General features: G+C 44.7%; 1 pseudogene; it reads left to right on the top strand.

Moving 5' to 3' along the window:
• The first annotated feature begins 12,884 nt into the window (after positions 1 to 12,884).
• LOC125516652 lies at positions 12,885 to 14,106 on the top strand (annotated as a pseudogene).
• The last annotated feature ends 2,700 nt before the right edge of the window (positions 14,107 to 16,806 follow it).

The following is a 16,806-nucleotide window of genomic DNA, read 5'->3' as shown; positions in this document are numbered from 1 at the left end:
AGCCATAATGCTAGCTAGTGTAGGCCAAACTGAATCCTGCACCGGTGTTTGGCCGTGTTCAGGGCTGACGGAAGTTCAAGTTTTCGAGCATTGTGGCAAGAACGATCGAACTTGATAATTAGTATATCTGAACACATATATGGTTGTAGAAGAGCTCGTTCCAACTCGATTGGTATGGGTACCAGTACTCAAGTGTTGACATGACATGTGAATTTATACTTACACTTCACAAAAAAGTGCAAAAAGGAAAGTAAAAAAACGATGGTAGCCCTCAGGTTAGACGACGGCAACGCATAGCACCTCGTACTCACAGCAACAAAGAAGAGAGGAACCAGGTTAGGAGGCCCACGTAAATTGCGGCAGTGGACATGCATATCCTGATTTGAGGCATTAAGTAATGGCATTTATGATGTCGATTCTATGCCTGGAAAGATAAGGCGCATGTACTGCCCAAAATCAAGAAATTGATTTTATATCCATAATATCTGAGGTATTGAGGGAGGCGCAATCCATCCTATAAATAGACTCCTAGCTAGACCCATTTCTCCTCGCCCCAGCAACAAGAGTTTCTTTCACCTGCTTGGATCGATTGAGACTGTCTGCCATGGGTGCCAAGGTTGCAGCGACCGCCCTCTTCTTCCTCCTCCTCACCTTTGCTTATGGTGAGCCCTTTCTCCCCTGAAATTTCTTATTAAGCATGGCATCATCTTCTTAACTTCTTAAGCTGATAACTGGCGATGACTGACTGAGCAGGGAAGAAGGATACGCCATGCGAAGGGCCGAGCCAGACCTACCATGCAGTCTGCGCCAACCCAGCCTGCGACGCGGCCTGCATCACCGAGGACTACAAAGGTGGATACTGCAGCCCCGGAAGGCTCAACACATGCCTCTGTACTAACAAGTGTCACGACCAAACTCTTCCGCCCAACAGGGTCTGACGATGTACGGGATCCAGCAGGCTTTAATTTAGCAGAAAACTTGTAATGTATTGCAAACAATAACAATGGAATGAATTCGCAGTTTTTCCTCTCTTTTTTTTGAATGTTTGGTCATATATCTCCGGCCACTATAAAATTGCTAGAAACTTCCCGCAAACCCACCCCCCCCCCCCCCCCCCCCCCCCCCCCCCCCAGATTTTAGGGTGGGCTCTTTCTTCTCGAATTAGATGAGGCCCTCTCATCCTGTTTTGAAACTTCATGCCCCCTCCCCCCTCTCCCGCCCGTCAGCCGACTCCCCGGGCCGCTGTGACGCACCTTGTCGCGGTCGCCCCCGGTGCTCCCACCTTTCCAGATGCGGCCATCACTGTCATGCCGACCCCATCCCGCTGCACCGGATTCGCTCCAACCCGTCTCGTGGCTGCCGTCGGAGCACATGTGCCGCCAGCAAAAAAGGCGCCCCCGGCCAAATCCCGTGGTGGCAGCACCAAGCGGCCGCCGTGCAACCCCGCCGCCCTCAACGTACTTGACGAAATGTCGCAAAGGTTAAAACAAATATTTTTCTTTATTGATTGTTCTTTTCTCATGTCCCATACGAGTATCAGGTGAGATTGTGTGTACGTGCATTTCTAGTCTTGATTATGAGACATTCATGCGCATGACAAATGTCACAAACGAAGATTTATCTCTCTCAAGTATATGCACTGCTAGAATATGATACTCAACTTGATGATGAGAATCTCAACATGGAGGAGGGCTTCATTGGCAGTGTGAAGGGAAGAACCACAAATTATTTGAACACCGAAGATGTGTTGATTTGTATAGCGTGGAAGCCATTCTCTCTTGATGCATCCTTGGGTAAAACATGGTGTTCCTCTTTTTTCTGTTACTATCAAGCTAAAATCACCAGCTTGGGACCCCTTACCCAAGATCTATCGGATTCAACCCCGACATTGGTGGCCCATACAGGTCCCGCTGTGTGGTCAAAACGGTCTAATGGCATCATCGCTCAACGAACTGGTCCACTCCGGCATAGTTTCTACGCTAGAGCACCTAAACCTCGGTTCAACCGAAGCATTTCACCGGGACATCGATGTCGACAACCCAAACTTTCTGGATACTTCCTCGGCCATGAATTTAGGTCTGGCCAAGGAGCCATAGAGGATCACCGCCCAATTGCCAGTTTCGCACTAGCTGGGGACGAAAGTTACGTTTCACCAGATCAAGCATGGAGCTCGGTTCCGATGACTCACAATGATGGCCAGAATAGCCAGGCTGCACAGGCGATCCCAAGGTCTATACTGGATCAACCTCGTGAAACCTCACCAGGAGGCCGATGTCAGGCCGGTTTGAAATAAAAATTTCTCACCCACCCCCATGTCACCTATTGCCCCGATAACTCAGGGGCAGCCGACATCTGGGATCTAGCTCTCATCATACAAAAGACAAAAGAAACATTTTGACAGTTCTACATGAGATTCTTGTTCGTCAAGAAAAAATCCCATATTGTATGAAATGGGAGGCCTTAGCGGCACTCCTTCACAACTGTTACGACGAAGGAATCAGAAAAACTATGGCACCGAAACACCCCAGAATGTCTGCCGATCTATTTGGTATAGTAACAAGATACTGCGTTATGGAGGATGCCTGGTTGGCCAATCAACGGTACCAGAATCTGAGGCAGGAACAACTCGAGCCAGGCGAGGATGGCAGACGCCTGCATCATAACCGACGCCCAAAGCGCTCCAGCATCGATAGATCCGAAGATCAGCTGACACGGAAGAAAAAACAACCAGCTAAGGGACCCAAATCGACGCTAGACGTGATATTGGACTAGCGCAATTCACTCCGTCTCCTCAGATAAACCGCCGACACACATGCTTCAAGCATGCTGGATTGTCAGGAAGGTAGTAAGGGAGGAGTGGAACTCCTCGACAACCTTGGTGTATTAACAAGCCGTGGAATTACACCTAGCTATTTCGAGCAATTGTACGAAGACAAGGAGGTCGTAATGATATACGACACTCACTCCTTCAGAAATCAACGGAAAAGAGCTCTTTCGAGAGATCTGGTACGTCAACCATGTAGTGACCTCAAATAACAGATGGTCGGACATGCTGATCACTTTTGATTGGGAGGACCAAACGATGGGAGCTCACGGCCAAGGATTTGCGGCCCTCGTCCTCGACCCTATCATTGATGGCTATCGACTGACCAAGTCCTCATGGACGGCAACAGCAGCCTAAACCTCATTTATGAGGGCACTTTGCAAAAGATGTGGTTCGACAGATAACGCATCGAACCAAGCTGGACTACCTTTAAAGGGATAGTCGCAGTCCGATGAGCTTAAGATGGTAGAGGATAGGGCCCTCAAGTTTATGTTCATGGACACAAGTGGCCTTGACCCCAAGCAAAAAACGTATGTTGAGCTTTGTCGCGATGAAATGATCATGAAAAAGACCATGCTCATGAGAAACATGATGGGAGGAGGAATGTGAGGTTCCACGGGTGGAACGAGAGGAGGAATGAGTAGAATAGGAGGTGCCATCGGTGGAATGGGAGGAATGGGAGGTGGCATGGGCGGTGGAATTGGTGGAAGGGGTGGCTACATGAACATGATGGAAAGTGCCACGGGTGGTGCCTTTGGTGGCAATGTGGGTGGTGTCTTTGGTGGCAACATGGGTGGTGCCTTCGGTGGCAACATGGATGGTGGCTTCGGTGAAAACTTGAGTGGCACGGGAGGTGGCTTCGGTAGCAACATGAGTGGCATGGGAGGTTCTTCCGGTGGAGGTGGCGGCATTGATGCATCAACGCATGAGAACGTTGAGAAAGAACCCATTAGTGATGATGCCAATGTCCATAATGTGACAAGTGACAACGAAGAGGATGAAAGTTGAGATGCTATGTTTTATCTTGTGTTTACGTGCACTTTTATTTGTTGGATCATGAACTTTATTTGATATGATGCATTTTTGTTTGTTGGATTATGAACTTTGTTTGCTATGGAAGTTGAGTTCATGTTGAAATTGAAATGTTGTTTATTTTATATGTCCATGTGATATTTTGATTCGAATGAGTGCGGCCGCAGTGTTGCCAGAGTGCGGCTATAACGCTGCTACCGCACGGTCGTTGACCATCTTTACATCACCTGTGCGGCGGCTGCGCGGCTCATGTATTTTACATCATGTTTTGGAGTTGGGTGTATTTTGATGATGTAAATTTTATATCTAGCATTTTATGGTGATGTATTTTACATCATCTATTGAAGATACTCTTACATGTCCAACGAGACCAGCCGACGACTCGGTCGCTAGCCTGTAGGAGGCCTCGGCCGTCTACGAAACTACAATGGCACTCCTCAGCCGGTAGCTTTGACGGAAACCATCGCTGATACAACTGTAAAACATATCTTGAGCACCTCGCGTGGGGGCTCGTCTTGGTGCCATTTTCTTTCCAAGTGTCATTTTTCTTAGAAAATGAGATTAAACCCTAGCCTTTGCATTAAAAACTACACACAACTATTTTTATTAAATTATTTAATAAATATTTACAAGATAAAACACAAATTCATCTGAAGCCACTTTCTAGGCGATAAGTGTGGCCACACCACAAAACTTGATGATGGGGGTGGTCATAATCAGGGTCGCTTGCCCTGACCTTACACCTATGCTCATTGAGAGATTTGGATTTTCCCCCTCAACTAGTAACATGCCCGTGCTACGCCACCAAACCAGGTGGAATGCGGTGGGGGAGAAAGTATGGAGCCAAAAATAATACAGAGATTTTTCAGAGAGTATATAATCACATTAAACAAGAGTCTTTGTTGTTCAATGACACCCTTAACACAAATAGGATTTATGTGGAGCCACAAAATTAGTAAGAGTCCATCCCATACGAATTAAGAGACTTTTAGTGCAGAGTTGGTACTCAGAAGCATGCCACAAAATTGCAAGATCTAACATCGACATATGCCAGGATGGGATGATCTTATACGGCTACCGCCACACATTTTGTATCTTGAAATGCCAGTACTTACTCATACACCAGCATAATTTGGCCATCGAAGATCCACCCATGCATGGTCTTCCACATGTTTCATAATTCTTTCCTCGCATGTGTATTGCTTCATTACCTAAAGCAAGCAGGAACAACTCAAGAGTTGCATGCAGTAGCCCAAAACGTCTAGGAATTCTGAACACTGTGGAAGAAAATTTTAGAATCCAAGATTCTGTCTCATACATGGCCCTTGTGAAGTTCATTAAGCCATAATCCATTTGAAATCATTACTCAGTTAGGCCATAAGCGTGGAAGATGATGAGAATCCAAAATTACAATCATGAGCTGCAGTTCAGTAAGTTATAATATGATTGGTTCAAGAATTAATTAGGCAGACATGGTGTACATGTGGTGTGGAGACGTATAGAAAGCAGAAAATAAAAGAGGCATCATGAGCTTGGATGGAAATGTAAGCGCTCGACGTGGTGCGGTGCCGCGCTCGAGAGGTCGCGGTGCAGTTTGATGTGGTGTGGCACTGCGCTTGTTAGGACGCGGTCCAGTTCTGGAGCTTGCACGCCCGCAGGGAATCCGACCGGACATGTGGTGGGTGGTTAGGCCTCCAGGCGACGACGAGCGAGGAGACATGCAGGAGTTGCAGCTTCCACGCTTCAGCGGTGGTGAGTCGTCAGCAATCGGTGCCGGCGGCGGGTGCAGCCTCCACGCAGTACACACGAGAGCGAGCGAGGGTCGCGCCGCGACGGAAACAGAGCGTTGATCCGGGGAGGATTCGGGTGGCGGCATGGCAATTTGAATTTTGAACCAAGGCTTTCGTGAGTCATGATACAGGAAGAGTAATTGGCGAAGCTCAGCAGCACCGAGGCACTGGATTGGTGCAGGCCTGGAGGAGCTGAGAAGCATCGCGAGAGGTAGGGATCGCTATGTTTCCTTTAAAAAAATGAGAAATGATTAGAATCAACCGGCCGATCACGCATAGAGTTCTATCAGCCGCACAGCCGTTAATCCAAGTTCGATCCGCCAGCATACAACGTAGTACATCTTAGTGCAACACGCTAGTTATTGCAAAACTCCTAATTGCAACACACTAGGTGTTTCAAAACCCTTGAGTCATCCATCTCGATTGGATCTAGAGTTGCGCCAACCACCTCGCCGATTCAATCCATGCGCCGCCGCACCGTCTGGCTGGTCGCCGGAGGGCTGCCCTTCACCGCCCCTGGCTCCTCCCTCCCTCCATGGGTTTCCTCTCCTTTCCTCACTAGTCGGCAAGGACCTCCACCACTGGATGCATACCTTTGCAATCCTAAGATTTTTTCTACAACATCAAATGTGTTGCAGAAGTTCTTCCGCAACAACACCCATGTTGCAGAAAAGTTAAGACGAAAAAATTATGCACAAAAACTCTATTGCAAATGTTTCTGCAACACAAGGTCGGTTATAAGACTTCTGCAACATTATCTCTGTTGTAATGATGATGGAAGGGTCGGACTGCTGAATAGGGCCAGATCAAACAGCTCTCAAGGCAGCGGATCTTGAAAAAAGATCTGACGGCCAATGCGTAGCATCGCCCATAAAAAATTGTCGGTTGCCTGGCTGCTGCCTCGCATGTGAAAAATTGAATGGTCCACTTGTCAGGATGAATATGGGGTGGGCATTGGAAGTGAACGGACGACCACCAACTCAAAACTTTAAAAGTGTATTATTGCATTGATAGGTAGAGTTGGTTACAAGGTTTGGGAATCTCAAACATGTATACTAGTGAGGCATGTGGGGGCTTCTCATGAGCAGCAGAAGAGAGGATGCTCGGCCCCAAAATGTAAGTTTTACGTTACATCAAGCAAGGCTTGCATCCCTTTGGCGCCGGCTTTGGCCCAAGCGCGCACTTCATCTTGAAGGGTCGAGAACAGATCATCGATTGAGGGGTGCCGATGATGGAAGATAACAACATTACGATGCTTACATATTGCCCAAGCCACCAAGGAGACAATGGAGCAAGGCCTTTCCGTAGGCATGAAGGTGACGCGGCCCAGCACCATGCTCCACCAGATGTAGAGGGTAGCACGTCCATCAGGCGGTGGTTTAGTGAACTTGCACCAGGCAGTGCGGTTCCAGAACAGGCAACCCACGAGAAGGTGATGAATGTCTTCGGAGTTGGACATTTGCGAGGCTTTTCATAAGCAATTCCAGATGAACGGGTGCGGCTTTCACAAACTCAATGAAGCTTTGCTTTCCTTGTTGCCCAAGAAACTCGACGCCTCTTCGCTCTTCGACTATCGCCCTAGCCTGATCCATCTCCTTGCGAAATTGTTCGCGAAAGTCCTATCGCTCTGTCTCGCACCACTCCTTGGAGATACCATCTCGGTGAACCAGAGTGCGTTTATTGCCGGCTGTGGCGTGCATGACAATTTCTTGCTGTGCAACAAATCGCGAGACAACTGCATAGCCTCAGAGATTTGTATTTTTGCCACTTCTTTTGTAGGGCTTCGTTGATTTGCCACTCTAGAGAATTGATTCGCACAATTGCCACTTAAGACGTTGCAACCTTGATTTATATGCCATTAGCTTTATTTTAATTGTTTTTTACATTAACAGGGTAGTGAAAAGACTAGCCTACCCCTGTTGCTATACACATATGTATATCTGGTTTACTCGTATGTATATGGTTTTAACATGTACTCAATTCGTACCAGATATTGGCTTCTTCCGTGAGGCTGTCCTTGCCGCTCTCCGCTCGCCGTCGCTGCAGCCTCTTCTCGCTGGTCACCGATCGCCCCTCCAGCTCCTTACTCGCCCCGTCCGCCTGCCAGTCACGGTGCTCACCTACAAGCCGCTAGTGCTGGCCCCACGAGGTCGCTGACGCTGCCCACCACTGGCAGTCTCCGCCCGCTCTATGTCGCCTCTTGCACCACCCGTGTGCTCGCTCGTCGCTGGCCGCGCCTCCCTCTCCCTGCTCGTGGACTAGCCGAACAAGACGTGCCTGAAGCTAATGGCAATGTGCAGTTATTAAGGGTGAAAGTGGTTAGGACTTCCGTTTGAAACCGTTTCTGAACCCGCTCTTTAGGATGTGGTAAGAGATTTTTGACATCCCACAACAAGCAGATCCGAATCCGAGTACGTTGATAGGTTATTGTATAAGATATGGTATTATAGATATACAACACATTAGGATAATCCGCTTTCTCTAGCCGGATAATCAGACCTTTTAAATTCCGAATCCAATTTATGAGTGAAATTTTAAGTATTAACTAGCAATAAGTGAATGCTATCTTTGCTTATGAGACAAGACATATGCTTATTAGTGATTTATTTGGCACATTTTAGTAGCATGTAGTGTTTATGTATTTTAAAAGTGTATACATGTTAATATTTGCTCATTGTTTATGTATAATTTTAGTTAAAAGCACTTATATATTACTCGTATATGAATATGGTAAATGATCGTTCTCGATCCAACAACAGTCTGTTACTGTACCATGTCCGAATCCGCATAATCGGTATTAAAATTCACATAATCTGATATTCCAATCTGCATCCATTCCACTTCCGAACTCAAGCATAAATATGGAATAGGGTACAATATAAGAATTATCTGCCTGAATCTAATCCGGGTAAAGTCAAACATGTGCATTTTTGACCAAGTTTTTAGTAGAATATATCAATATCTACAGTTAGGGATGAAAACGAAGTGGAAACGGACGAAACTGAGTGCTACCATATTTATTTATTTATTGCAGAAGCGGAAACAAGTACAGAAATCCCAAAAATGAAAACGAAAACAAATGCTATCGGAAACAGACACGGAGGTAATACAGAGCGGACACGAAAACAAAAGTGGGCATTGGCCAGAACTTAAAAATCCCCCGAATCGTAGAGAAATGCACGCAGGAATCAAACTAATTTAATGAATTAGTAACATGGCTAGGAATTAATATGATTATATTAGCAACTTAGCATAGTATTGCAACAGTATTTGGACAATTGTGTATAGAGTCTAGTTGAGTATGGGTGTGGTAATAGAAGTTGGGATTCAAATGATCTATTCTGCTCATTATGTCATTGTGTGCTGTTTGAGCCTATAGTAAAAACAGAAATTATATATTCACGAAAACGGAAAGTTTCATCTCCACGCCTGTTCCACTGGAAAACACAGATTCGCTTTTGTTTCCGTTTTCCGTATAAAAAATCCATTTCCACTTCCGTTTTGCAAATTTTCGTTTCCGTTTTCATATTTCCTCTTTATTTTCATTTTTCTTCCGATAAATCAGAAAGTTTCCACTCCATTTTTATCCCTATCTACAGTACCAAATGTGTATCACTAGAGGGAGCAAGAGAAGTGTTGTTATTTTTGCATGGAGGAATGAAATTATGTAATTTTGAATAATTGTTTTCATTCATTATGTACAAGCTATTACACTCTTTCTTGAACTCATGTTGGCAGATCAATAATTCAACAAGGGCAAGCTCAACATACAGACAGGCTGATTTTGGTCGTCACACTCCGGACAGGCTGATTTCCGTTTTCCGGTTAGTCGACTGACCAATAACTTTTTCAGCCGATTTGCTCTACTCGAGCGTTCTTGTACGACCTGCTCACTTCATCATCTAACTACTCATTTCACTTCACGCATGCATGTATTTCTTTCTTGCTGCGTCCGGATGTATGTATCAGAACCTTTTTTTTAATGAAAACTGTAGGTACCTAATCTTATTCTCATGGTGGCAACTATACGTACGTAACATAATCTGATTCTCCTGTGTAATATTCAAGCGACAATCATGCCCGTCCCTATTCAATCGAGCCTAAAATAAAAATAAACTTTCTAAGATATAATGAATTAGTAACATTGGGACTGCCTTTTAAGAACACAAAAAAAATAATGACAAAATTTGTGCATAATTTACACATAAATTGCGGCTTTTCTTAATATGCAACAATAAGAATATAACAGTCAAATTTTTGCAAATGATAAGTTTTATAAAAAATATTAGTTAGTCGCATTGGTATTACCCATAAAAAATATAGAAGATAAAATAAATTTAAAATAATGTTGTTTTCTAAGGAAGAATGAATTAGTGCTATAGCTAGTACCCTTTAAGAATAAACAAACTAAAAATAAATGGTGAAAAATTTTGCACAAAATTTACGCTAAAATTATGTTTTTTAATAATATGCAAGAATAAGCATATAATAAGGGAATTTTCGCAATAAAATTTTTTCAAGAAGAAATGATTAGTGGCATTGGTATTACCATTTAAGAAGAAGATGATGAAAACAAATAATGAATTTTTTAGCATACAATTTGCACAACAAATACCCTTTTATAAAATGCAAGAGTAAGCATATAATAGTAGATTTTTGTGAAAATTTATTTTCCTATGAAGGAATAAATTTATATTACCCATAAACAAAATCAAAATAATGAATGTTTCTAAGAAAGAATGAAACCCTTTAAGAAAAAATAAAATGAAAAAGAAAAAACTTTCAAAACTTACACACAATTTGCACTTAAATTGCACCTTTTGAAATATTGCAAAGAATATTTTCTCATTGTACCATAGTTTACACATAGTGTAACTGAAATAATGTATTTCCTTTAAGAAGTCAAAAAATAAAGAAAAACTTACGCACAACTTTGCACCGAAATTGCACTTTATCGTAATATGCAAAAATAATCATATAATCATGAAATTTTGGAAAATGTTATATAGTATTTGTTTGTATATAATTACATTCAGCCAAAAACCCACAAAAAAGAAATAAATGAAAGAAAAGAGGAAAAAAAAGGAAAAACACATAGAAACATAAAACAGAAATAAAAACGAAGCAAAAATACCCACAAAAGAATTAAATTTCCACAAATAGGGGTCAATCGATTCTACACAGCCCAACTCACCACCAAAATGACATAGAAAAAAAAAAGAAAACAACACAAATCTCCAAGCATAATCGAACGGTCACAAAATCGACTGGCTATAGCCCAGTCGACTAGATTTTATTTTAGGGCCAGACACTTTTTTTTCTTAACCACCTTGTAGCCTCACATATTCATCTCAAAGCATGCATGAAAACCGTGGACTTTGGCGGCCGAAACTATGTTAGCCTGTGACGCAAGAGCACGTGTAGGCACCACGCGTGCATCAACATGAAGACACGCCCACATGCATACACACACAAGCACCACACACACTCATCATTAGCTTTTTTGTTGTGCGGATGGAGAGTTATTAATACTAAAACTAATACAAAATCAAAAGAACTTTTTAAAAGAGAAAGAAATTAAATTCGCACAAATTATTGGCATTGGTGTTACCATTCAAAAAGAAGGAAAATTGAAAATAAATTAAACAAATGATGAAAAAATTGCAGACAACTTACACATAAATTGCATTTTTTTATAATATGCAGGAATAAATATATATTAGTGAAAACTAAAACAAGATCAAAAATGAAATGAAAATAAAACAATAAAAATGGAGTTTTCTTTGAAAGAATGAATTCATGGCATTGGTATTACCATTTCAGAATAAAAAAACCTAAAATAAAATCAAAATAATGAAGTTTTCTAAGAAAGAATGAAACTCTTTAAGAAGAAACAAAATGCAAAAGAAATTTTTTCAAAACATGCACACAATTTGCACCGAAATTGCACTTTTTGAAATATGCAACGAATAAGCATATAATAATGCATCTTTTGCATTCTACTATAATTTACACATAGTGCAACTAAAATAATATATTTCCTTTAAGAAGAAGACTAAAAAAACTTACACACCACTTTGCACCGAAATTGCACGTTATCGTAATATATATAAATAATCATATAATCATGAAATTTTGGCACATATTATATAGTATTTGTTTGTATATAATTACACTCAGCCAAAAACCCACAAAAAACAAAAAATAACCAACAAAGGAAAAAAAGAAAAAAAGAAATGCGTAGAAACATAAAATAGAAATAAAAAATGAAGCAAAAATACCCATAAGAGAAAGAATTAAATTTCCTAAGGAAGAATAAATGATCGGCATTGGTATTACCATTTAAGGACAAAAAATGGGAAAAAGATTTTAAAACAAACAATGACAAAATTTGCACGAAATATACATAAAAAAGGTGCTTCTTTACAATATGCAAGAATAATCATATAAAAGTAGAATTTTTGCAAAAACAAAATCTGAGAACAAATGAATTGTGGCATTGGTATTAACCTTAAAGTAGAATGAAAATGAAGTAAAGACGAAAACAACATCAAAATAATTATTTTTTTAAAAAAGAATGAATTAGTGGCGTTGGTATTTTCTTTAAGAAGAAAAAAATATAACAAAAACTTACACACAACTTTACGCTGAAATTGCATTTTCTTGGAATATGCAAAAATAATCGTATAATCATGAAATTTTGTTACATATTATATAGTATTTGTGTGTATATAATTACATGCAGTTAAAACCCCCAAAAAAACAAAATTATAACCAATAAAGGAAACAAAAAAGAATAATAAAATATGCTACCCAGAATTAACGGGCACAACCAAAACAAAGAAATCGGCCGGTACCGATTTGACTAAGCAAAACAACGCGTCAAACGATTCCTTGCAACCCAGCCCAACAACAGAATTAAACAGAAAAAATAATAAAAACAACACAGATCTCAAAGCATGATCCAATGAACAGAAAATTGACTGATCATAAAATAAAAAGTCAGCTGACTGAAATGTAGCTAAAGTGAAACCGATCTGCTCGAACCATGCATAACACGGTGCAGGCAGCCCACTGCAGGCGTCGGTCGATCAGCAGCTGGAACGTGGGACCCCAACCTTGACCCGTACGTAAACAAAACTTGGCGTGTGTGCGTCGCTGGTGGCTTGGTGTGTGCGTGTGAGGCAACGGGTTCGTTCGAAGTAGAGTTCTTACATGCGTGCGCCCGAAGAATAGATATGGTGGCACCGGAGGAGCGGGTGGCGGCCGGCCGCAAGACCTTGCCGGAGGAGTGCAAGAGCCTGTGGCACATCGCCGGGCCGGTGATCCTCACCGGGCTCTTCCAGTTCCTCATCGAGTTCATCACCGTGGCCTATCGCCGGCCGCATCGGCAAGGTCGAGCTCGCCGCCGTCTCCATCGTCATCAACGTCATCTCCAAGGCCTCGGCTTCGGGCTTACCCAGTAGCCGAATAATCGCGCTGCTCGTTAGTTAAGCTGCTACTTCTAGTTATATAATCAGCCGCAGCCCGCAGCGGGACGGTACGCGCGGTGGGGCGTGCCGCAGCTCTTCGCGTACGCGGTCAACTTCACCATGCAGAAGTTCTTCCAGGCGCAGAGCCGGGTGTGGGTCATGACGCTCATCTCCGGCGCCTTCGTCGCCGTGCACGCGCTGCTCAACTGGGTCGTCGTCGACGTAGCCAGGCTCCGTCGCGGCCTCGTCGGGGCGGCCGTGGTGGGCAAACTCGTATTTTCTACTCCGTATTTTTGTTCTGCAGCTTAGAAATGTGGTACTCATTCTGGTGGGTTGCTTGAACAACCCAGTGATTCAAGTTGTTGGGGCCGTGACCATATGGTTAGTGCACCTGTCAACAGTGTCTGTTTTTGCTTCTCAAAGTTGAAGTGGACATAGATAATCTCTACCGATGCTTGCTCGAATTTTGCTGCAACAGCACGAACTACAACATCTGGACACTGACGGTAGCATTCGGTTTCAATGCCACAGCAGTGAGGTACGCGCGCATCTCCTCTGACTCTGATGAGTTTCTGTGCTCTCAAACAGCAGAAGAAATGACTCTCACCTGTCCTGTCTCTCGTGTTTGGTTTGGCCAGCGTTCGCGTGGCGAACGAGCTTGGCGCCAGACACCCGAAAGCAGCAAAGTTATCGGTCGTGGTGGCCGTGACCACGTCGGCCGCCGTCGGGCTCATCTTCACGGTCGTCGCCCTTGTGGCGAGGAGGCAACTTCCGAGGCTTCAGGGAGACTGCAAGACTGGGCTATCTTCTGGCTGCCACCATATCCCTCAACAGCATCCAGCCGGTGCTGTCAGGTAAATGCATCATCATCGAGAGCTTCACGCTTTTTGTTAAGTATGTCAATCTGTTCAGAGCAAATTGGCGATGTCACTTGTGTGCGTGTATGATTTCAGGAATGGCTGTTGGTGCTGGGTGGCAATCCTTTTAAGACATGTTTAACATGCTGCTTGCAGCAATTGGAAAGTAATTACCCGTACTGTTTTCTTTGAGAAAACATCTAAAGAGCATCTTAGATCGGATTAACATGGTACATATACACTTGGGTGGGTCCCTCGCGTCGCCCCCGCCCTGGCCGACTCGGGGGCTCTCCAACCCTAGGCGCTGTCGCCACCCTCTCCGCCTCCCTTCCTCGCGCCGCCGCCGGATGACGCCCCCGGGTGAAACTCGCGTGGCAGACGGCGGCGGCGGGGGGACTCCCTCTCCCGGCTCCCCTTCCTCCACGGGCAGCGGTGTCCTGCGGCGCTCGCGGTTTGGCGCGAGGTGGCAATCCTCGGCAAGCAGTGGCGGGGCACGCGGCGGCGGGCCTCGGCAGGCGATGACGGCTGCGCACGGGGCTGACTCCGGGGCGGCGGCGCGGGCACGGATCCATCGTGGATTTGGTCTACGGGCGCGGTCTCGGCCTCCCCTGCTCGGCCGGCGGGTCTCGGTGGGGGGGCTTCTCCTTACCGAGATCTGTCAGCAGGATCATCCAGATCCCGGTAAGGATGGCGGCGACCCGTGCACGAGAGATGAAGGTCTTCAATCAGATCTGGGTAAAACCTGCTTTTGGCTATTGCCAAGGCTGGCGATGGCGACGCTGTATGCGCTGTTTCCTTCCTGAAGGCATCGCCGTGGAGAAATTCAAGTCCACTCTCTGCTACCTTCGGGGAAAACCCTAGATCAGTAGATCGGATGACGGCGGCTCTCTGGTGTCGTTTTCTCCCTGAGGGCGTCATTCTTGGAGGTGCACACGGGCTCGAGAGACTAGAGGACGGCGACTTTGGTGGAGCGGTGCTTCATCTTGCACATTGATGGTGGCGGATCTCGGCGGCGCGGCGCTGTGGAGACTCGGCGTCTGATGCGCGGAGATGGACTCGTGCAGGAGGAGGAAGCTGTCTGGCGTCATGGTGGCGTTGATGGCAGATAGGCCTGGCAAGGTCGGTGCTTCAGTTCTGCTCTGAGGATGGACCGAGGGATGATGGAGGTGACGGCCCTTGCAGCGTGCGGTGCTCACTGGGAGTGTGTCAGATCGGTGTGGGACCCAATCCAGGTAGTGTCTTGGATGGGACACCCGGCTTTAGATGTTAGGCTTTGATGCAATGTTTGTTTGGTAATAGTCCGGACATTCAGCACGCCTTCATCAAGTGGATAGGAGTAGCAACGGTGTTGTCAAGATGATGACTTCAGACTTATTAATGTATCACATTGTATGGTTTTTATGAATAATTAATAATATGGCTATATGCATCGTCTAGATGCAGAGGCCGAGAGTATATCCTTCTTTTTTAAAAAAAGATCAGATTAACATCAGGTTTTTGGGTTTCTGATGAAGAGTTTTGCGTGCGGCCGTGATGCAGGCTATGATCGTGGTAGAGCCGGTACGGAGCATGGGACGAGACGTCGAGCTGCCGGCCATGCAAGAAACGAGATGAAACGTGTGGGGGTGGGGGGGGGGGGGGGGGGAGGGACGGCTCGTTGCACACACCATTTGACAGGACGGGAAAGCACAAAGAATAAATAACTTCCATCCTACTAAGATGAAGAAGGCTACATCGTCATCCATGATTACAGAGTTAATTGCACGTTGGTACCACATTTGCGCACGTTGCGACGAGTCAGTACCGTTGCTTGTGCATGTCGCAGTTTAGTACCACTATTCGGCCTAACCGTTATAAAATGGGCTGAGAGACGTATAAGTGTGTATTGACCATGTATCTGACAGACTGGGCCCACCTGTCAGGTGACACGGTGGCCAATCGGTGCATGCCCGATGCGCTGACTAGGACGAGGCTGGTGCGGTGGTCTAAACAGTCTCGGTCGGATCGGTCGTCGGTCGGTCCTCACTCTCCCTCAAGCTCAGTCTCGCTCTCCCTCCTTTCTCTGATTCGCCGCCGCCGCCACCTCAACCGGCTCGCCATCGCGCCATGGAGGACGAGAGCAGCCAAGACTCCAACGTTCAATGCATGAACCTCTCCGACGACGAAGCCATGCATTACCGGGTGAGTTGTAGAGCTAGGGTTAGGGTTAGGTTTCTCTGATTTGGGGATTTGATTTGGTTTGGGGATTGTCTCTTCCTTTTGCTCCTCTAGATCCCATCATTCTTTGCCATCAGCATGGTGTGGCGGCTGAGAGGCGTGTAGCATTTGAAGCATTTAACACGGGCAGGAGGTTCTTAGTGTGTCCTAAGAGTGTAAGATTCTGTACAAATCTCTTTGTTAATAGTATTGTTTAGTCTAGCCATGTGCATAGAATTGTGGAGTGCATAGATATCATGTTGTTTAATCTAGCCATGGGCTGATGCACAATGTTTAATCAGTATTGTTGTTTAATTGGGTAGCTGTGATGGTCATTTTGTAGCCATTTAGTACTACTGATGCTAATCATTGGATTAGAAAATGTGTTGATTTGGCCAGTAATTTTATAATTGGTCAACAGCTTAGTTTGCAGTGCAGATCATTGTTTAGTTCACAAGTTGCCAATTATTTCATTGTTTAATGTCATAGAGATTCAGTGAGTGTTTAGTGTCATAGAGATTTTTTTAATGTCAGAAGCTCAAAATTCAGTGAGTGTTTAGTGTGAGAGGCTCATTCTTTAATTGGCTAGATCATTAAATCCTGAACCTCTCAAAGATGCTTAAAGTTGATGCTTA

This window comes from Triticum urartu, chromosome 6 (genome assembly GCF_003073215.2).
Source record: "Triticum urartu cultivar G1812 chromosome 6, Tu2.1, whole genome shotgun sequence".
Classification (NCBI taxonomy): Eukaryota; Viridiplantae; Streptophyta; class Magnoliopsida; order Poales; family Poaceae; genus Triticum; species Triticum urartu.
This window is presented reverse-complemented; position numbering and strand designations above follow the sequence as displayed.